The sequence below is a fragment of the Aegilops tauschii genome, chromosome 2, assembly GCF_002575655.3.
Source record: "Aegilops tauschii subsp. strangulata cultivar AL8/78 chromosome 2, Aet v6.0, whole genome shotgun sequence".
Lineage (NCBI taxonomy): Eukaryota > Viridiplantae > Streptophyta > Magnoliopsida > Poales > Poaceae > Aegilops > Aegilops tauschii.
The window spans coordinates 590,829,869-590,852,020 of record NC_053036.3 but is presented as its reverse complement, the minus strand read 5'-3'; the positions used below and the strand labels follow the sequence as shown (position 1 = coordinate 590,852,020).

Genomic DNA, 22,152 nt, shown 5'->3' with positions numbered 1-22,152 from the left:
GTGCGCGGTGCTCTTCTTCCTTGATGCCGCGTTCGGCTTCTGCCTCATCACGCGGAGCTTCGGCTGGTTCGCTTTCCCCAAGAGGCCGGATGTCGAAGCCCAGCCCCGCGGAGAAGACAAGCCAGATCTCGAAAACCAGCTCGGTGCGGTGGAGGCGACGGGCGCTGATCGTTTCTGCCCAGTTTAAGTCCGGCTTATATTGTTGCTAGTCTTCTGTTAGGAGTATAATTAACAGAACGGTCTTGTGTTTGAGAGGTCAACAAGTGATGTGTCTTCTAGTCTGCAATCGTGTCTCCTGATCTCGAAGCCCAGCTCGGTGGACGAGACACCGGCGCTGATCGTTTCTGCGTACCCCGTATTATGTTGGATCCGGGCGTCCAAGATGAACTAATATATGTTCACAAACTTGTTTCGAGTAATATATTATTTGTTTAGACTAGATCAGCTGTGCGTTGCAATGCAACCTGGGCAGAATAGCGATCATACGGGAAATATTCTCGCCATTTGGTTTTCATCTTATTCATTTTTTTCGATGAGTTGGTCGCTACAGTACCAACGGCTCGGATGGACCTCAGAAAATCCCTTGCCCAGTTTCGATACTTTTTCACAACTTTATAAAAAATGTTAAATTGGTTTAAGTATAAGAAAAATAGTTTTGTGAATCAAAAATAGCCATGAATTTTAAAAATGCTTGCAACATTAAAATGTTTACGGACAGTAAAATGTTTGCAAAATATATTCTTTTTTTTGTTTTGTTTTCAGATTAGATGTAACAAAATCATGTCAAATACATGGTATGTTTGAAATATTTTATTTCGTACTTTAACATTTTTTGATACACGTTGAATATTTAAAAATATATGGGGCAATATTTTCTCAAATAATATTGAACATTTTCTTCAAACACATTGAACATAATGCATGACAATCATTTTCTCAAATAATTTCAAACAATTTTATATGTGACGATTATTTTGATATGATAAACTTTTTACTTACAATTAGTTTTTGAAAAAATAAGTGGCATTTTCTTAGTAACATGGAGATTTTTAAATAGACATTGAATATTTTTGAAGTACTCGATTTTGGTGATTTTAATTTGATGAAGTGAAGACACTTATGAAGTGGACGAAAAATGTGCGTGAATATGAATGGAGATTGATGAGAATATTTCTCTACTTTCAGAGGTTATACACAAAGATTTTGATAAATACTTGAATATTTTCGAATATGGGTAGAATATTTTTTTTGGACACACAATGATTTTTCTAAAACATGTGATTAATTATTTTGGAGTAGCGAATATTATAGTGGGTTAGCTCGTGCTTTACATACCCATAATAGTGTGATTTTTTAAAAACTATGATTTTATTTGGTACGCATTATTGGTGAAAAGAAATATTTGGTAAGTCAATAAGAGGTGGGGCAATTGATGCAACTTTTAGGGGAAATCAACGAAATAAGTAGAGATGAGAAAAAAATTAAAACAAAGAAAATGGGAAGAGGAAGGGCGAACATGTGTAAGGTTGGACGAAGGATGAACGAAGGGTAGAACTTCTCATTATTTTTAATTTAATAAAGTAGGGGAAGAGAAGAGACTACTAAAAAACTAAATATTTTTATTACATTTATTAAAAAAAGAAAAAATGACTGCGAGACACGTGCACGTGCAGGGCCAGGCTCATGTTCGCGGGCACGTGAGGCTTTTATAGACAAGACCAAGAAGGCTATATCTCGCTTACGGCAAGATGCATCCTCGTCTAGCCATTGGCCCTCGGTGCATTCTCGCCTTAGTGGGCTGGCCAATTAGAGCGGTTTGTGAAAGTTCTAAAGTGTGCATGGACTGTGTCTAGAAACTTTTCTTTTTTGCTTTTCTTATCGTTTTATTCGGGTTTTCTATGTGTTTTCTTGGTTGGGTTTCATCAGTTTTTAATTCATTTTTTTATTTTTTTTATTTTTCTTCATTTTTCAAATACATTTAAACTATTTAAAAATTCAATTGAACATTTTTTGTTTAGGTGAATATTTTTTTAGATAAACGTTGAAATGTTCACAAATACACCTTGACCATTGTTTCAAAGTACACAATGAAAAATTATCACAAACATATTTTATTTGTTTCTTAATACATTGTGAACATTTTTAACACAAATTAAACATTTTTATTAACTTACATGAATATTTTTAAGGCATGCTAACATTTGTTAAGTTTTAGAACTTTTTTAAATGTCTTCAACCTTTTTGAAATGGTACGAAATATGTTTTTAATTATGCAAACATTGTTTACTTTTCATAATTTTTTAAAATATGTCTCAAATATATATTTGAAACGCTTGATCTGTTCTTAAAATGTCACGAAAATATCTTTTTAAATTCTATAAATGTATTTTTAAAATTACACAAATGTTTTTACTCTGTGTAGTTATTTTTTAAAATTTACATTTTTGTATATACTTGAACATTTTTTGGAGTGGTACACACATTTTTAAAAAATATGCTATTTTTTAACACTGCATGAATATTTTTTAAATATGCCATGAACATATTTTGGAAAATTAAGTACATTTTTCTCTAAATTCTGTATTTATAATATTTTAAATATATAAAAAACTAAAGAAAAGGAAAAAAAAGAACGGAACACACGTGGTTAACAAACACACATGATCTTATTGTGCCGGCGTAGCGAGATACAGACGCGCCCTTGCTAGATTCACACCACCTTAGTGCAATCATATCCCACGTTAACTGGGTATGAATGTTTTAGGTTTTCGCAATTTCGACTTGTACATTCATGCATTGCCAGGGCTGGGCTGGCCATCAGATTGAAGGGCCATGCGAACTGCTCCATGGAGCTCGTTTTGCAAAAAATAATCAAAGTATATTTAAAGTTTCAAAAAAAAACATTTTTTTACAAATACATATACATATTTTTCAAGTATGTGTAAAATTTCATCAACTGATTTTACTATTTGCGTGCTACACAAAAAGGACAAACATTTGACCCAAATACAACAAAGAAAAAGCCCATTTTAATCTGTGTATTTGTCTTTGTACATCCATATGGATATATATATATATATATATTCATGAATTTTTTTAAATGTATGCAATAAATATATGTGTACATGAAAACGTTTTTTCAGATTTTTTTGAAATGTGGGAAGGGTATTTTCGCTGAAAAAAAAAAGAGCTCAATGGAGTTCGGCCTCTGAAGGCACTTTTTGCGTGAACTCCAGAATCAAACCCAGGCCCAGAAGGCTGATCCCCAAAAATAAAGAACCGAACCCAAACCCGAGAGATTTCGCTCACAAAAAAAGAAGAAGAAAGAAAACAAACCCGAGAGATTCCCAGTCTCTGCCGGAACAAACCCTGGATCGAGAAATCGGCGGCGGCGGCGGCGGAATCAGAGGACATGTCGGCCAACTGCGATAGGGAGCGGGAGGAGGCGAGGGAGCTCGCCAAGTACGAGGAGGACTGCAAGGAGTACAAGGTGACCCTGTACCTGCTCGCCATGGCCGTCTCGGTCGCCTTGGCGGGCCTCATCGCCGGCTTCCTCGTCCCGCGCACGCCCCAGTGGTACAGCCTCTACTGCTGGCAGACCGCTCTGGTCTTCTTCTTCTCCTCCGCGATCATGTTCGGGTTTCACACACGGAAGTTCGGCTTGTCCGGTTTCCCCCAGAGGCCGGATCGCCAAGCCCAGCTCGGCGGTGGAGGAGACGGCCGCTGTTGATAAAGTTTTGCTATAGGCTGCAGCATGAACGTAGATAGATAGATAGATGTACCTCCTGTATCCAATAGTCTCTGGGCATCGTGCCGCAAATCACTTGATTAATTAGTTGATCGATACAAAACACCGTCAGAACTCTGAATTCTCGTTCAGTATTGCAACTTGATCCCTGCAACACAGAAATTGCAGCTCGATGTCTGTATGTGTGAGTTCTCAACGCATTTTCTCAAAAAAGTAGTATGCGACATTCACGAGACACGAAATGAGAAAGAAACTGGCACAAGCATAACAGTCACGCTTAGCTGTTTCAAAAGGATTCTACATGCAACCAATCTGATGACGGTGGATTGCAGTGAGCATCATTCCAAAGCAGAATGCCTCCACCAAAATTACAATGGAAGTAAAAAAGTTTAACCCATGTGTATCCATGTATGCAAATCTATCCATGTGTATGTCTATTGCGATTTCATCTCCATGTATGCAAATCAAAGTAAAGTAATGGAACCGGGGAAGGGTTGCCTCCTTGTTCATGTAAAAAAAGTATAGAAATAAAAAAATTGCTTCAATCCTTACATTTTGAGAAAAGGAGCCTTTATGATTAATGAAGCCCATACAACCATAATAGAGTTCGTGCTCAGATTTAATGGTTGTTATAGGACCCATATCGAAAATTGCTATTGGAGGCCAAGCTCCATGGAGGTCTCCATTTGCAAAATTCAAAATGCATCAAATTTCATATTTTTATGTTTCAAAAAATTCTGAAAAAAATGCGCATATACATAGAGGTAGAATGTACATGTGTGTAAATTTTCAGGACCAAATACGTTGAAATGAAGGTTGTGCAAAAAAAGAGAGAAGGTTTTTCATCACATGATAGTATTCATCTCCAAAGTCCATGAATTTGTTATTTTGTACAGGTTGCATGTCAAGGCAATTTCATCCTGAATTTTTACACACATATACATTTCATCCTTGTATACTTGCATATTTTTCAGATATTTTTGAAATCAGAAAGTTTAAATTTTAAATTTTTCAAAAATAAGAGCCCGGTCACCAAAACGCGCATACATATCTATTATAAAAGTTTATCAAAAGTACAAAGCATCACATACATAATAAAATTACATTGAGGTCCTTGGACCCAGTATCACCACCAGAACGAGCAGCCGGCGCGTCGCTATCGCCGCTCCCCTACCGAGTTGGCCTTACCTTGTTGCTAAGACGTCTTGTTCCCCAGCGAATTTTTTGGGTAAAGCCCCAGCAAAATACTAGCATGTTTTGGACGCCCGTTCGGTGCAGCACTAATTCGTCAGTTGTTTGTGTTTTGTTTTATGCTTCCGCCGGCCGCGCCCATTATTGAATCGTCCTTGGCAGCTGTTCTTCGTCCGTATTCCTGCGCCCAACTAACTGAAGGGAAACACCTGTTCTGTCACATATCCACACCAACTCAAATGCGTTGGTGCAGACTTGTAGTACGAGGCATCTTTCATGCGCTCATCCCCTCCAATGTGGAATTCCACTGATCAAGATCTCGTCAAACTCTGTAAAGGGTGATCCCGCATGATTGTGACGACAAATATAAATAAAATCGGAGGGCGGCCTTATCATCGTCTTCCGTTTTGGAACCTACTAGGAGAAACTCCACCCATGGAAGACGCGGTTTCGTAGGATTGTTGTTTAGTCCTTGCCAGTCCATCCTTGCTGCAAGGCAACCACCAAAGTGATTGAGACATAGAAGAATTAGCTTTGTTTAGCCCTTGTTAATCCATCATTAGCCTCTACTTATGCACCCAGCACTAACCATAGCAGTCGTGCCTTCATTCCCCAAAACCAATCCACAGTTCCACACACACAACCACCTAATGGAGGCGACTCACTCTGCTGAGCCTGAGCGTGGGCAAGTCCGTGTTGAGTGGGGCGCTTGGCTACGCCAAATCCACCGTGGCGAAGGAGGTCGCGTTGCAGCTCGGAGTCTGGCGCGATCACGACTTCATCACCGACGAGCTGGAGATGATGCAGGGTTTCCTTTCGGACGCCAACAATGAGGGACGGTCTGGGTCAAGCAAGTTCGCGACGTGTCCGGCGAGGTGGAAAACTGCCTCCTGGATTTCGCCATTCGCCTCGACAAGCAATCTTGGTGGCGCTTCCCTCGCACGCTCCTAGATCGGCGCCATGTCGCCCAGCGGATGAAGGAGCTCCAGGTGAAGGTTAAAGAGGTCAACGAGCGAAACTTGCGGTACCACCTACTCAACGGCGCCTCTGGCTCCAATCCTACCTCTGCCGCCACTGAGCTGTCCAGCGATGCCACTACGATGATGTTTGGCATGAGGCTCAAGATGACAGCTCTGCTCGAACTCATCAACAACAAGGATGATGACCTCAGCGTGATCTCGGTGTGGGGAACAGGCAGTGATATCGGGCTGACTTCCTTTGTGAGAGCATCCTACGAGAATTCGGGTCTCAAAATGAAGTTCCCATGCCGAGCTTGGGTCAGGGTGATGCATCCATTCAGTCCAACGGAGTTTACTGAAGCAGTTCCGCGCTGCCGTCTTGGGTGTTGACGGTCTGCTGGACACGGAGAAGACCGGGCAAGGTTTGGCTCAGGAGTATGTGAATGAAAAGAGTTACCTGATTGTGCTTACTGGCTTATCCACCATTGAAGAATGGGACCAAATTAAAGCCTGTTTTCCAAACAACAAGAAAGGGAGCCGGGTCATAGTGTCTACGATGCAAGTTGGGATTGCAAACCTATGCGCGGGGCAAGAAACCGTAGTATCAGAACTCAAACAATTTTCTGTTGATCAGACATTTTATGCTTTCCATGATAAGGTAATGTCCCAACGAACTTTTTTTTTTGTTTGAATTATTTGAATTGCCTACCACACATGTCACGTGATAATGTCCCGATGAACTTGATATGGTAGCAGTCATCCTACATTACTGGTAGCGATAAATTATGGTATACTGCTAGGGCACGCAATTACAAGTTACCTATTTGTAATATCATGTGGCTAAGAGCATCTACAACCGGACTTGACAAATCCGACATCTCAAAGCGCGTTAGACTAGCGACTCTTTCCTGTTTTCCTCTCGTCCCTGGCGGCTGGAACCCTAGCCGCCGCCAGGGGAGGCCGATCTTCCAACGCCGCTCTCCGGCGGCTCCCCTCCGCCGGCGACCTCGGTCGTCGGTGGTGAGGGGGGTCGCCGGATCCACGCGTGTGGATCGCTTTTACTCTCTCGTAGTTTAGGTTTTTAGGTTGTTCATCGTCTTTGCTTCGGCGGCGACGATGAAATGCTGAATAAAGATTCTTCGGATCCTTTCCTGACGAGGCCATCGGTCCTATGGTTGGGGTTGGATTTGGAGACCAGTCTCTTCAAGCAAGGATGGCGTGGCGGCGGCAGCATCCTCGTGGTGGACCTGTGTCCTCGAGCTCCGCCGTTGCGACGGCGTTTGCTCCAGCGTCGGCGCGGAGCTTGGGAGGTAGTCCAGGAGCGGATGCAGATTGTGGTCTGCGTCGACGACATCTGGAAGACGGAGCATGTGCTGGGCTCGTGGTTCGTGGATGGCAGATATGGTTTTCTCGTTCGGCGTTTTAGTCGTGGTGGGGTGCCAGATCTGGAGTTCGATGGCATGTCCGGGGTGTTGCCCCGGTCTGATTCGTTCAACGGTAAGGGCTTCACTTTTGGTGAGCCACCTTGGAGGTACGCAAAGCTGCATATCAGCGATGGAGCCGCGTCGAGCTCAGGTGAGGAGGTGATTCGTCATTCTTTTCTTCGGTGGCTGCTGTGGTGGTGTCGGAGGCAGGTGACGGGCGTTGGTGTCAAGCTCAGAGATGTTCTGCTATCTTTTCAGTTTTGTCATGTCGGTTTTTACGTGACTTGTACTTTGTTCTTTATGATATGAATGAGGCACGTATTAACATGCAAAAAAAAATCCGACATCTCAAACGTCCGCACGCATCCACGGACACAGACCGGTCAAGCCCCAAATTTCCCTTCTCACAACCAGACACCTTAATTACCATACCTTAAATCCATACAAACTCATGCAACTACATCGTCCGGCTACTACATCACCAACATGCCATCCGACTACCAAAATTTGGTATGTTTGGCTATGATGAAGAAAATCATCCACGGCTGCCCTTGCCCTTCCCAGCATCCTTGTCGTCCTTGTCGCGGAAGTATACCAGTCGAAGAAAGCAGTAGGGATCGAGCCGGATTTGCTCGTAGCCAGAGCTATCCGACCCGTCGCTGACCTCCTTCTCCTCCTTTGGGTGGTAGTCCGGCCATTGCACGGACCGTCCGATTCTGCTCTCGGGCGAGGGCGCACGTGTTCCTCCGCTGCCACTTCTTTACAATGCGGGTGCAGATTGCTGCCTCCTCTGCGGTCGCCCGTGCCGCCGCATCAGCCGCCTTCGCCGCCGCCATGTCGGCAGCAAGGCGGGCGTCTGCCTCCCGTATACTCTCCTTCCCACGGCGGGCACAACGGTCTCGGTGGGACTCATACTCGGTCGGGGCGGTGATGGGAAAGGGAGATTTGAAGGCTCCCGAGACTCCATGATCCAGCCCCGGAAGATCCGAGCGCCCGATGCGCTGATGCTATGGAGTCGCTCCGGACATATCCTGCCGTCAACCGGGCGCTGTCCTCCCGGGAGCGGCAGAGTGCAATGCGGACGACCATTGCCTCCTCCAACCCGCACGGGATGACACCCAAGTTGACGAATTCAGACTGGTCGGAGTCAGATCCGCTGATCGCTATGCCGGAGTAGGCCGAAGATCACCGGAAGGGAGCTTGGGTGAGGGAGGGGAGGAAAGTGAAGTGGGTAGGGTTTGGTCCGGCGAGCGGATGAGGAAAAATATATGTGAGGTCAGGTCTAACGTGGCGGACACGCCCGGTCGTCCCATATCCGCTCCATATCCGTTTGAGACTGGTTTGAGACGGCGGGGCTGTAGATGTCCTAATAGCACAAATCAAAAACTGTAGTACAACTAGCAATGTACGACTGGGTTGAAAACAGAAATAAAATGAATTTTAGTCCTATATAGGGAACTAGCCACATTAAAACGAAGACAGAAATCCACATTTTTAGAGCATCTCTAACGGATCTCCAGAAAGTAGTCAAATCTGTAAATTTACAGTTTGGTCGGAAAAGACACAGCGAATTGATCCCGTAAAACGGGATAAACCAAAAAAAAAAATCCCTGTTCCCCGGATATTATAACCTACATACCCATACTTGCCGATTTGGAGTCGATTTTTTAAGTTAACCAGAAACGAGTAACAACCCGTCAGCGCCGGATCAGCCCCAAATCCGACCAAATTGCACTACCCCGTTCTGATTCTGGCCATGATCCTACCATCTTCTGCGGTTCTGCCACGCCCTCCCGATTCCGATCGATTTTTGGTGAAATCGCGGCTAAATTTCAGCTTGAAGCATCTCCATGGTTCAGCTCCTCCATTAGAGCACTTCCATGGCGTCGCTCCTCCATTGAAGCACCTCCATGGCCAGAGCCACCACGGGAGGAGACGGGTCGAGGCAGGGGAGGCCAGCGCGAGGGCCACCATGGTTGTGCTCGCAGATGCCGATACGTGGCTGGGACAGCGGCGACCAGGCCGGCAGTGGCCGTGGCAACCCCGGGGAGGAGCGAAGTCAGCCAGGACGGCAGCAGTTGAGCTGCTCCGACAAGAATCAACCATGTCTCCAGCCGAGCTTCTCCCCCGTCCGCCGCCCTCAATTGCTGCCCCAAGATGGAGAAGGAGTTGTGCGTAGTGAGCCAGGAGTAGTTGTTGAACGGGAGGCCGGTGCTCTGCGCCGCCGGTGAGATGGAGGAGCGCGCGTGAGGGGATCGACGGGGTTGCGAGCGAGTAGATGCTGGCCCCGCCGTCGCCGCAGTGCAGCCCCGAGACGCAGGCGTCGGTGGCGGAGAACTCGTCGCCTTCCCGCGCGGCCGCTGCGGCGCCTGTGGAGACGAAGAGGAAGATGAGGAGGGCGAAGGCGAGCGGGCGGAGGGCGGCGGCCATGGAGTCGACTGTCGCGGTGGCAGCTTCCAACCTCTGCCTAAACATGGCGTCGGGTTTTTTTTTTTTTTTGAAACGAGGAAAAAGACTTGCCATTTTCATTAAGAAGAAAAGAATTGCCTGATGGAAAACGGGGCTAAAATTGACACATCCCAACCCATATGACATGGGCATCACCGGCCGACCTGGCAACCGACATGGCACACAGAGCTGCAAAGAAGAACAACTATAGAAACCATGGGGCACATGCCAACGGATGACCACACGCGCAAGCAACCGACACCTCCGACGTTGACGACGAGCATTGCAAGAGAAATATGCAGGACTTGCGCCGAACGTGCCTTTCGCAAACGACCACCGAGTACCTGTCATCGTCACCACCTGGACTCTCCAACGCAGCTCCGACTTCAAAGCAACCAAGCAACCACGGACCTCAGGCACGCCGGGAAGAACTGACTACCGAAGCCCACGCCGCGACCCAAGATTCTCTCGACACCATCATCGTTGCCAAACAAAAACCAGCGCCCCGCCTCAACAAACCACGCAGCGAAGATGCTGCCCATTCACGGCGAAGATGCCGCCATCCACTCATCACCCAGTCGTAGGCTGGCTCCGAGACGATGCCCCCAAGGAGGAGAAAGACGCAAAGACGCCTCCATCGCCCGATCCAGCGGATCTGAGGTTTCCCTCTGGAGCCAAAACCGTGGGGGAGGAGGAGTACACCTCCACAACGACGCTTCCAAGAAAGATGTTTTGACGTGATTTGAGTGCGAGGGGCTAGATTTGTTTCTATTTGATGCTTATATGTACTAGTAACACATTTATTAACCATGTCGGGCTACTCCGAGAGGACCCTCGAGGCTCGAGGGGGGTGGCGCCACGGTCGGCAGCTGTGCAGGACAGCGGCTGCGCGATTGCGGTTGTCGTGGCCGTCAAAGCATAAAGGGGAGGTGAGGCTAGCCATAGTGGGAGTAACTTAGGTAGTAACATAACGCATCCCAAGATATATATGCTTATGTGGCATGGAGTTAATGTGGAGAGAGGTGCTTGTGGTAACATAGTATGTTACCGTAACATAACGCACTCCAATGCAAAATGAGTCTACAACATATAATAAATGAAGGCTTGCATGACACCACACTTATATTAGTACCCACTATGATGGTAGTAACATATGCATGTTACTAGTCTAAGTTACTACCCACTATGACTAGCCTGACGCAGAGAAAGAGGAGGCGGCTATGATTAAGTAGATAGTTGACGTGGTAGGCGGACTGGGCTGCTCACTAGACAGTCCATGGTCAAACTCGCCAAAACCTTGTGAGGGTTGGTTTTTGTTTGGTTTTGAAAGTTCGAGGTGGTAAAGTGGACGGTTTTGAAGTTCGTGATAGTTTCTTAGACTTTGGTGGTAGTTGAGAGTCGTAATATGGACTTCTCTCTAAAACCAATAGCAAACCCTAGAAATATCGCATGAACGTCTACAAGGTTGAAAACATGGCTAAACATTTCTCGCTTTTGTGCAGGGTGTACAGGACAGAACATTAAACATTTCTCGCTTTTGTGCAGGGTGTACAGGACAGAACATATTTTCCCAGAAGATTGTTAGGGTCAAGGTTAAACACAGCCACTGCCATTGCTAACGCGCCCACGTGCATCAAGTTGATGGTGGCTGCTTCAGAGGCGTCTCATCTTGTTGGGCGAGAGAAAGACAAATCTCACATTATTAAGAAACTAATTTCATATCAAGGTACCCAAGAAAGACAGGTGATCTCGGTGTGGGGGATGAGTGGTGTTGGAAAAACCACCCTAGTTAAAGATAGAGTGAATTCCACTTTTTACCCCATATTTGTACATTTGTGACACTAATTACCCCGTCGAGTGAAAATTCGTCTAGAATACCCCTTTTGAAAGCTTTGGACCCTCGTTTTCTGATGCGTGTCCATCAGGTAAGGTGTGAGGTGACGCCCCGGATCCAAAAATATGTGGACGGCCACAAGAAATGGAACAGATAGACAAGAGAAGCTTGGACAAGATCGTCAATGATGCCCTCCGATCCTTATAGATTTTTTTACGAATCAATGACGCAACATGCCGATCCTATCGACCATAAACAAAGAAAATGTAAAATTGGGGTAAAACCGTGTTAAAAGTCTCCAAAATCTGATATTTCGATAAAAGTTCCGCTAAATGGGGTAATATGTGTCACAAATGTACAACTACAAGGTAAAAAGTGGAATTCATTCTTAAAGATATCTATCAAAATCAAGAGCTCCGTAGCGTGTTTGAGAGGCTTGCTTATGTCACAGTCGCTCGTCCTATCATTCTCAAGGAGGTACTTACGAGCTTAGTTATGCAACTGCGTGAAGAAACTTCTGAAGAGGAAGACCCCGTGGTTTTGGGCAGCACAAAAAGAATATTACTACTGATGTCACTTGACGAATTGGAGACGTCGTTGTCCAGGCATTTACAAGAAAAGAGGTGTTTCATTGTTTTTGATGGTCTGTTGACTACTCATGAATGGAGCATGATAATTCCTGTAATCTGGGGAAGATCAAATACATGCCAGATCATAGTTACCACAAGATTTGAACATGTTGCTGCTCATTACACAGTCCAACGAGAAAACATACACAAGCTCGATTGTCTAAAACACAAGGACGCACGTACCCTCTTCACAAAAAAGGTACCTTACCATATACTCCTCTGTTCACAAATATAAGATGTTCTAACGTTTCTTCTTAATTGGATGTATTTTAGTGTGTTCACTCACTTTAGTCCGTATGTAGTTCATATATTAGTTTCCCTCATTTTTTTTGTGAGATGTTTCCTCAGTTTTTCCAACCGGGCTCACAACCCCTTTTCATTAATTTTGCAATCAACGGAAATACATCAGTCTTGTTTTTCAAGTTATGAATCGAGCATCCACTTGCTAAAGATAACTAGACCGAAAGATAGGACTAACCGCAAGCAAAATGAGACTGAAAGGGGAGAGTGGGTTGGCACATCATCAGGAAACCCACCGCAGGACGATCCTGGAACGGACCATCCGCCATGGGGCGAAAACCTGATGACACTTACAAGCCACTGCCCAACCAAAACACCCAAGGTACCCAGGCTGAAACTGCCAGTAAACCTCTACGACTAGGCGAACCACTACCAGGAAGCACAATTGCCAGCGGGCATCAAACCCCAGTGGACAACAGAACGCAAAAGGAAAGATCCAAGCGCCGATCCCATCTAACCAATCTGGATCCCATCTCTGTCTCCCAAGAGAAGTCTGCCACGAGGGAAGGACCTGTCCGCCAGCGCAGCAGCCGCGTGTGCTAACCTCTTCACTCCAGCTTGGAACTTCACCTTCTCTTCCTCCTTAAGCAAACCTGCCCAATATAACATAAACGAGCAGGCAGTAAAAACAGCCTCCAGAGGGGTACGAGCAACATATTTTTCAAATGTAACTTTATTGCGGAGATTCCAGATCCCCCAACATATGGCAGCAATGATCATCATATAAAAGCGCTTCCCTCCTGGGAAAAACTTATAGAGCCAAGCGAAACTTTGCCAAAGTGATCGAGGATAGTGAGAAGTCCCAGCCGTCATACCCATCACCCCCAAACTGAACGAGCAAGTGGGCAAGTAAAGAACAAGTGATTTGCTGTTTCTATATCCGTACAAAAAGAACACACAGGATTGCCATGCCATTTCCTAATACGCATATTATCCCGAGTCGGCACGGCATTCTGAAACAGTTGCCATAAGAAGATTTTAATCTTCAGCGGAATAGGTGCTTTCCACACCATTTTATAGTTGGGGCCTGATAAGTTTCTTTCCAACCATTCATAGATAGATTTAGTAGTAAATTTTCCCTTACTACTAAGAGCCCATGCAATTTTATCTGGAGAATCATTCAGCAACAGCTTTTTTGCTTCCATTACCATCCAAGCCCACTGCTCACCCAACATGCCAACCAGTCTACGTCTAAAGCCTAGTTCATAGTTATTCGCAACCCAGGATGCAACAGTGCACTCCTGGTCTTGACAAATACTAAACATATCAGGGAAACGATCTTTCAACGTGATATTCTCAACCCAAGGATCGAACCAGATTCTAGTCAGATTTCCACTTTCGATAATGATTTTTCTACCAGCCATATACGACTCTTTGACTTTCATGATAGCCTTCTAGCAAGGAGAATCAGAGAAACGACTCCGAATATTAGATACAGTCTTATTTTTGAAATATCTTGCCCTTACTTACTCCGAATATTAGCTACAGTCTAGTTTCCACCACCATTTAACGAGTAGGGCAATATTCTGTTTATGAAGATCTTTGATACCCAGACCCCCAATCTTCTTAGATCGACATATTCTTGTCCACTTAACCATATGGTATCCATGTTTCTTGTTTTTCCTCCTCCAAAAGAAACGTCTATGGTGTTTATCCATCCTCTCAATAAAAGTTTTATTGAAGAGGAACATCGACATGAGGAACAAGGGAATCCCATCTAGGCTGGAACCCAACAAAGTGAGCATGGCCCCGGAGGAAGCCGCATAGGCGACCCAGGCATCAAGCTTTTTGACCATTTTTCCATCAAGGAAGTCTAAATCCGCATTCTTGAGAGTGGAGTATGTAACTGGGACTTCAAGATATTTCATAGGTAAGGAGCCCACTTGGCATCCAAACATGTCAGCATAAGTTAAATCAATATCATTGTCACCTCCAATACTAAAGATCTCGCTCTTCTCAAAATTGATTTTTAATCCTGACATAATCTCAAAAAGATAGAGCAAAAGTTTGACGTTGATGGCTTTGTCTATATCATGTTCGAAACAAAGCACCGTATCATCAGCGTATTGCAGGATGCAAACCCCATCCTCAATAAGATCAGCAGCTAACCCTTTGATAAGACCGTTTTTTGGGCCGTAAGCACCATTTTGGTCAGGCAGTCAGCAGCAAGATTGAATAAGAAAGGGGAGTGAGGATCGCCCTGCCTCACCCCCTTAGCACTTTGGATGTATGGTCCTACCTCATCATTGATCTTGACACTTACCGTGCCGTTTCTAAGAATTTGAGAGACCCACCCGCACCACTTAGAGTTAAACCCTCGTTTCACATGGCAATCGAGTAAAAAGTGCCAATTGACTTTGTCATAAGCTTTCTCGAAATCAAGTTTAAGAATCACCCCCACACGCTTTTTAACATGAGTATAATGTAAAATCTCGTGTAAATAAATATACGGCCAGATAAATAAATATGAGATATTGTATTAGCTATATAACTGCAATGCTTATGAACTCACATATGGTGTTGATTTTATCTTAGATTAATATGCACCGCTATGTACTAGATCAACTGAGATTACTGCATGGGTGGTAGAAATAATGAATGTATATGAAAGTATTAATCATATACTCCTCAACATATTTCTCTCGCCATGCAAATATGCCTCCTCCACATGCAAACATGAATGAGAAAAGGTTAGCTACTTACGTTTAGTAAATATTTTACAATATAAAATAATTAAATACATCGTCATGTACATATATTCATCAAGCAAATTCACTATAACTTTTAGTACTAGGAAACATGCTTGTGTGTTGCAATAGGAAAGAAAAAAACATGCGGTTAAGCATGCCGCCACTGCCTGCTCTGCCTGTCACTTCGTCCAGGCCGCACGGTACACATGCGCCTGGCCAGCAGAGCCATTCGCTATAATCACCATCCACCCCACTCTGCTAAGTCCTTCGTCTCCCTCGGGTGGGAGTAGAGGAAGCATATGAAGAAGGATAAACTTGTTGGGATTAGTCGGGATGCATATATGCGGTGCTCATTCGATCACGCCTATGCATGACACAACCTTTCATAATAATAGGTATATAATGCAATTACTTTGAATTGTGTGCATTTCAAATCTTCCAATTTAAAGTTTTTTACATTTTTCATTAAAGTCCTTTTAAATACAAAACTTGATTTCGAATTTTGAAGAAGAAAAGATACACTAAAAATTGGTAGGAATACTTCAGAATGTATTATTATGGTGTTGCACTGAACCAGGAAACCCTTATGAGAATTTCCTATATTTTATGTTGAATTTTGTACCTCCAAATAACTTAGATATATACATGATTTATTTATTTGAAGCACAATACATATATAAAAAGAAAGTAGACCCATCGTTACCTGTTTGTCCCAAAAGTAGCCATCGATCTAAAATCCTTGAGAAAAAGATCCTGCCTCCATTAGTAAAATTCTTCCAATCTAAAATCCATGCAAAAAACATCCTGCATCCATAAATAAATAAATAAAAATCTCCCTGACCCCTCTTTTTCACTGGCAGCAGCTCGACCATCGCTAACATTGAGCCCGGGCCCCGGCCTAGAGCGCCGTAGCCGCGTGGTGCGCGAGATCCCTTTTTCTCAAGGCGAAAAGAGCTTTATTAATTTATCAACGGGTAACATGAGTTTTACAATCAAGGCTTACAAGATCTCTAATCAACTCAGAAACGTGTTCCAGAGTCCCCGTGCAAACTCTCGCCCCATGCTCTAGCACTAGTGGTTGGGGCCCGCCATTGCGAGCCTCTTAAGAGGAAACTGCGCGTGTATTTCTCCCTCTCAAAGAAAAAACCTCAACTTCATCTCAAAATTAAAAAGAAAGCTTTCTCACAACATGTGAACATCACATCCATCTCAAAAAAAGCACAAAAATCATTCTTAAAATAAAAAAGAAACAAAAGTCTCACTTTCATCTTTCAAAAATAATCTCCAAAAAAACTTTTTCCAAAAGAAAAAAAATCTCAATTCATCTTTCAAAAAAATTTAAAAAGTTTCTCAGTTTTATTTTCCAAAAAAAATAAAAAAAATCTTGCCACGGCCAACCCGCATGCGCCACGTGGCCATGCTGGTTGGCCGCCATTCTCCCGTAGCTTAATGGGTTTGATTGATGTCTAAGCCAGTGAGTGGGCAGCCTTGTTGCATTTTCTCTTAGTCTGTACTACTTGGCACTCTTCTAGACATAGCAAACCTATCTTTGTTTCTTCGTCAATTCCACACCACTTCGTTTTGAGGGCATTGCCGACCATAGCAATCATGAGTTTGACACTCAGAAACGCCGCTTTAGCCTCAGCTTCCTTCGCCTCAGAGCAGTTCTGGATGGAGTTGCAGGCCGCCAGGTAGTTAGCACAACCGATCCGTCAGGTCGCCGGGCAATCATACCAGCACCACTTATTTGTTCCCTCTTGAAGAAGGAGCAGTCGATATTTAATCTGATCCAGCCTTCCGCTGACGACGTCCACCTGGGAACGCTGTCCACGCAGAGGTTGCTCCCAATAGCAGAGTCAGGCCAACGATGGATGCCTCGCTCATGGGGTTGTCCAGGGAGTTCTCGTTACCATGTCCCGCTGCTGCCTCGTACCACGAGCTCGACCCAGGCAGGTGGGCATCAGATCGCGACGGTGCCGTCTCCATGCTTTCCCGGCCGCCACCTTCCACTCCGACGAGACTACTACGGCTGCCTCGCCCTCGGAATGACAGTGATGCTGGATGTTGCCAGAGCTGTGTAGGCATTGTTGGTTTCCGCGCTGCCGACGATCATGCCCTGCCGCCGCTGAGCATCATGAAGTCCATGGCAGTTTGTTGACGCCGGCCGTGCGGCTCAGTGAATCGTTGGGGTATAAGAAGCTCAAGGGTCGATGCGATGCAGCGCATAGGTGTACAGGAGGAAGCGGCCCGGCGAGTGTCCCGCATGTAGTTGTGCGCTCACGTGGCCCTGCCTACGCGGGCTTCACCCAGCGGTTCCTCGCCTGGCCAACTCAGAAGGGTCGAGGGCCTAGCTGCCTCGTCACTGGCCTGGCCGCGCGCGCGGCCACCAGCGGATCATTTTTATCGTGATCGATCTCGCCTCTCCTCGGTCTCGGGTGTCCTCAATCTCACCCTATATTTATATAGGGAATCAGGGCGTGAGAGCTACAGAACGTGCCCAATATGAAACCTATACGCGATCAATGTAGAGTCCTTTTCCTGTACGTCGTGAGCCTAAACGGATAAGAGCGGACGACGAAAGCGCATATAGAAACGGACAAAAGCGCAGGATGACGGTCGGACCGAAAACGGACGAAATTACGGTGGTAAGAAGCAATAGCCCTTTATTATTAGGTAAAGATAAGCTTTCAGCAAGGACAGTACTATAATCTACTTTATTATATTGATGATGCGATCAAACCCCTAAACATCAAATGTTGTTGATGTGCCACTCAACAATTTAGCTTTCTGTAGTGATGTCTTTAAGTTAAATATTTATCACCTAAGTCCTATCTTTGTTCTACCTTTTGGCAGCAATTATATGTAGCTATATAACTGCAATGCTTAAGAACTCACATAAGGTATTAATCTTATCTTTAATTAATATGCCTCTAAATGTACTGGATCAACCAAGATTACCACATGAGTTGCTAGAAATAATGAATGTGTTTGGAAGTATTAATCATATAGTCCTCAACCTATTCCTACTTTAGTGATCTAAAAAGTCTTATCTTTCTTTAGAGAGGGATTATAAAATAATTAAATAAAATCGGCACACACATATATTCATCAAGGAAATTCACTATAACTTTTGGTATAAAGCTTTCAGCGTGGATAGCACTATAGTCTCTTGAACTTTTTATTACAATGCAATCAAACCACTTAATATCAAATGAGTTGATGTGCCACTCAATAGTTTAGCTTTATGCAATGATGTTTTTTAGTTAAATATTTATCAATTGAGTCCTTCAAATCAGGTAGTTCACATTGTTCATACTGTGACAGTCGCGGAGGCCATATTGCGTGATTTGAACGTTGAGGGGGAGGAGAGGTGGGGGGGGGGGGGGGGGCAGTTAGAGTAAAAAAAATGTACTGTTGACGCAAAATTTAGGAGCAATTCAATATTGTTGGGGGGGGGGGGGGGGTAGGTCCGTGCTGATCCTCCCGTCTTCGCCACTGTACTGTAAACCTCCCTTACCGATTTCCTTAGAAAAAAGAGTTAATAAACAAGAAAAGATGAATGTGCTAAACTTCTGCTTCTTTAATTCCTATCTTTTTGCATGAATAATTCCTCATTTCAACCGCAGAACAGAGAAATGGCACTGCAAAGTATAAGAAAGACGCCATACAGAAGTACTCTCTCCTATCCATATACTAAATCAACGACAATTATTGTTAATTGTCACTGATTTAGTTGTAATAATCAGCAACAATTAATATGAATCAAAAGGAGTATTTCAATTTATTTTGTGTACTAACTAGATTATATATATTTCAGGTATTTAAGGAGACCGTAAATTTGGAAGAGATATATCCTGAGCTAGTTGAAGAAGCAGAACTGATATTGGAGAAGTGCTGTGGACACCCACTGGCAATAGCCACTGTAGGTAACTTCTTGGCAAGCCAGTCAAAAACGGTGGAGGAGTGGAGGAAACTTAATGAGCATATCAGTGCTGAGCGTGAGGCTAATACATATAATCCCATATTAGCAGTCATTATCAAATGCTACGATGGTTTACCCTATCACCTAAAATCATGTCTATTATACATGTCCATCTTCCGTGTAGACCAAAAGGTTAGCCGTAGACGTTTAGTGCGGCGGTGGAGTGCGGAGGGTTACTTGAAGGTGGTGCAAGTCAAATCTAGGGAGGCAACGACGGAGAACTATTTCATGGAACTCATTAGCAGGAATATGCTCTTACCGTCTCAATTCTCAGTTCGCAGCACAACAAGAATCGACTCGTGCCAGGTCCATGATATCATCCGTGGAATCGCCATCTCGAAGTCAAAGGAAGAAAATCTTGTTTTCACACTGGATGAAGGCTCTGGCCTAAACAGAGTGGACAGAGTTTGCCACCTTGCTATAAGTAGCAAGTGGGAGGGAGACCAGGGTGAATTCGAGACAATAGTCGATATATCCCGTATACGATCATTAACAGTATTTGGAAAGTGGAGGCCATTTTTCATTTCTCAGAAGATGAGGTTGTTGCAAGTACTGGAGTTGGAAGACACAACAGGTCTAGTTGATCGTGACCTTGAGCAAATTGGGAATTTTCTTCACCTAAGATACCTTTCCCTAAGAGGGTGCCTTAATATTTATCACCTTCCTAATTCGTTGGGCAACCTAAGGCTACTCCAGACATTAGATATTGCAGGTACATCGATATTCATGCTACCAAGGAGCATTGTCAAGCTTATTCAGCTGCAGCATATTCTTGCGGGTGCCATAAAAATTCAAGATGGCAACGACGATGTTGAGACATCTTTAGAAGGTGCGCCGATGCTAATGAGGAACAGGCTATGTGTTTCGACCTTCTCTTCAGTGGCTTTATGTGTGGTACGCTGTGCACCTCATAATGCGTGTTGTTGCTCGCATTTACCTGCGTCAGCAATGCACCAAGGTGTACGTGGTGTTGCACTTCCCAGAGGAATCTGTAAACTGAAAGCTCTACACACCCTAGGTACTGTGAACATGGCATGGCGGAAGGCCGCTCTAGAAGAGATAAGAAGACTCCTCTGGCTCCGCAAGTTAAGGGTAACTGGCATCAACAAGAGAAACAGCCAAGAGTTGTGTTCTACAATTGCTGATCTCATGTGCCTGGAATCGCTGTTAATAGAGTCGGAGGGCAAGCCTGGCTTATCTGGCTGCTTGGATGAACTGAGGTCGCCTCCGGAAGACCTTCAGAGCCTCAAGTTGTATGGCAACATGGTCACTTTGACACGATGGATGTATCGGCTCCAAAATCTCGTGAAGCTAAAGCTACGGAGCTCAAGGATATTGGAATGTGATACTGCGATACAAGCCCTTGGGGATTTGCCAAACCTGGTCATACTACGCCTGTGGAAGGAGTCTTTCGATGGAGATGAGATTCGTGTCAGTTTTCCTCGGTACAGATTCCGGAGCCTGGTGGTACTGGAGTTGGATCGCGCTGGTGACCTCAAAACTGTGGAGTTTGAACCAGAAGCAACACCTAAGCTAGAGCTGCTGCAGTTCGGTGGTTCGCCTAAAGCAGCCAAGGTTGGGTTGTTTTCTGGACTACAACATCTTCAGAGATTCAAGGAATTTAAGCTCGTCGGTGCCTACGAGCCCGCCTTCGTGGCAGACTTGCAGGAGCAGCTTGGTATGAATCAAAATCTCCCAGTTTTGAAGTCCTACTGAACTCCAGTGCCAATCGTATTGATCTGAACTAGTAGGATCATCTTTCCATCTCCTTGCATCTTTCCTTCAAGTTGATGTTTTTCGGTTCGTGTCTAGCTCTTGTTTGTTTTTTTACCGGCCGGTATTTACCCTGTATGAAGTGGAACACAAGTAATGTAATAATCTTCTGTGAGCATCATGATGGCCGTGCATTTGTTTCTCTAGTTTTTCCTTTTCTGGCACCCTGATTCTGATTGGTTATGTTCCTATGTTTTACCAACCTTCTCACATGTACGCTTCCAGCATACTACAAATGCTTTTATACCCCACCACAAAAAAAATAGTTTTATACGCCTTTAAACAAGCAACTTGCTCAAGATGTGACACCATCACTGGGCTCCAGGTTCGTTTACCACTGAGCAGTGAGCACCTTCCTAGGCAAAAAAACAGTGTAACTGACATGCAGAGATCCCAATTCACCCAATTCTCATTTAAGCTAAGAGCAACTCTAGATGAGTCACTATATGACCCCGATTATCATAATAATTGTCAAAATGGCACTCTATGAGAATCGCCATAATTTATGGAGCTCCCTCCATAGATGAGCGTGCAGCCTCCGTAGCTAGGGAGGTCCAATATAGAGCTCGCTCCAAACCCAACCGCCAGCGCAAGAGCAAAGTTTCAGCTTCTTACTCTTTGTACCACGGTCTAGTTTGAAAGCAACTACGATCTCCCACGCACCACCACCGACGGACACCCGACCACCGGATTCCCATGGCGGCCCATCAGATGGCCATCACGCGGGATCATCTCCGAGCTTGCGTGTGAGCAAGCCGGGAGGCGGGCGAGTAGGCCACTGCAACATTTCTCACCAGGAGGCGCGCCCTTTGACCATGTGTCATCAACCGCCTGCCGCTTCCCAATCCGCCTCCTTAATGGCACCTACAATGGCCTATTAAGGGACGACGGCCTCTACTCTCTCGCTTCAATCCTATCTCCGGCGCATCCCGTTGCAATCTCGTCCGCCTTCAATCTGACACCCAGTTCTTCGTCCATGACGCACTTGAAGGAGATCCCATCGTCTTCAATTTTGGGGATGAAGTGGAGGAGGAGCAACCCATGGATCCTCCACCCACCCTTTGGGAACAGATGGACGTGGCCCTGGAGGAGGCCGCGCAAATGGATGCACATCTAGAGCAACATATTTGGGCCCTTGCGCACGCTACCTAAGACAAATGGTCGGCCAGGGGTG

At 44.8% G+C, this 22,152-nt stretch overlaps 1 pseudogene; it reads left to right on the top strand.

Moving 5' to 3' along the window:
* Positions 1-3,412: 3,412 nt before the first annotated feature.
* Positions 3,413-21,671, top strand: LOC141041308 (disease resistance protein Pik-2-like; annotated as a pseudogene).
* Positions 21,672-22,152: the final 481 nt, after the last annotated feature.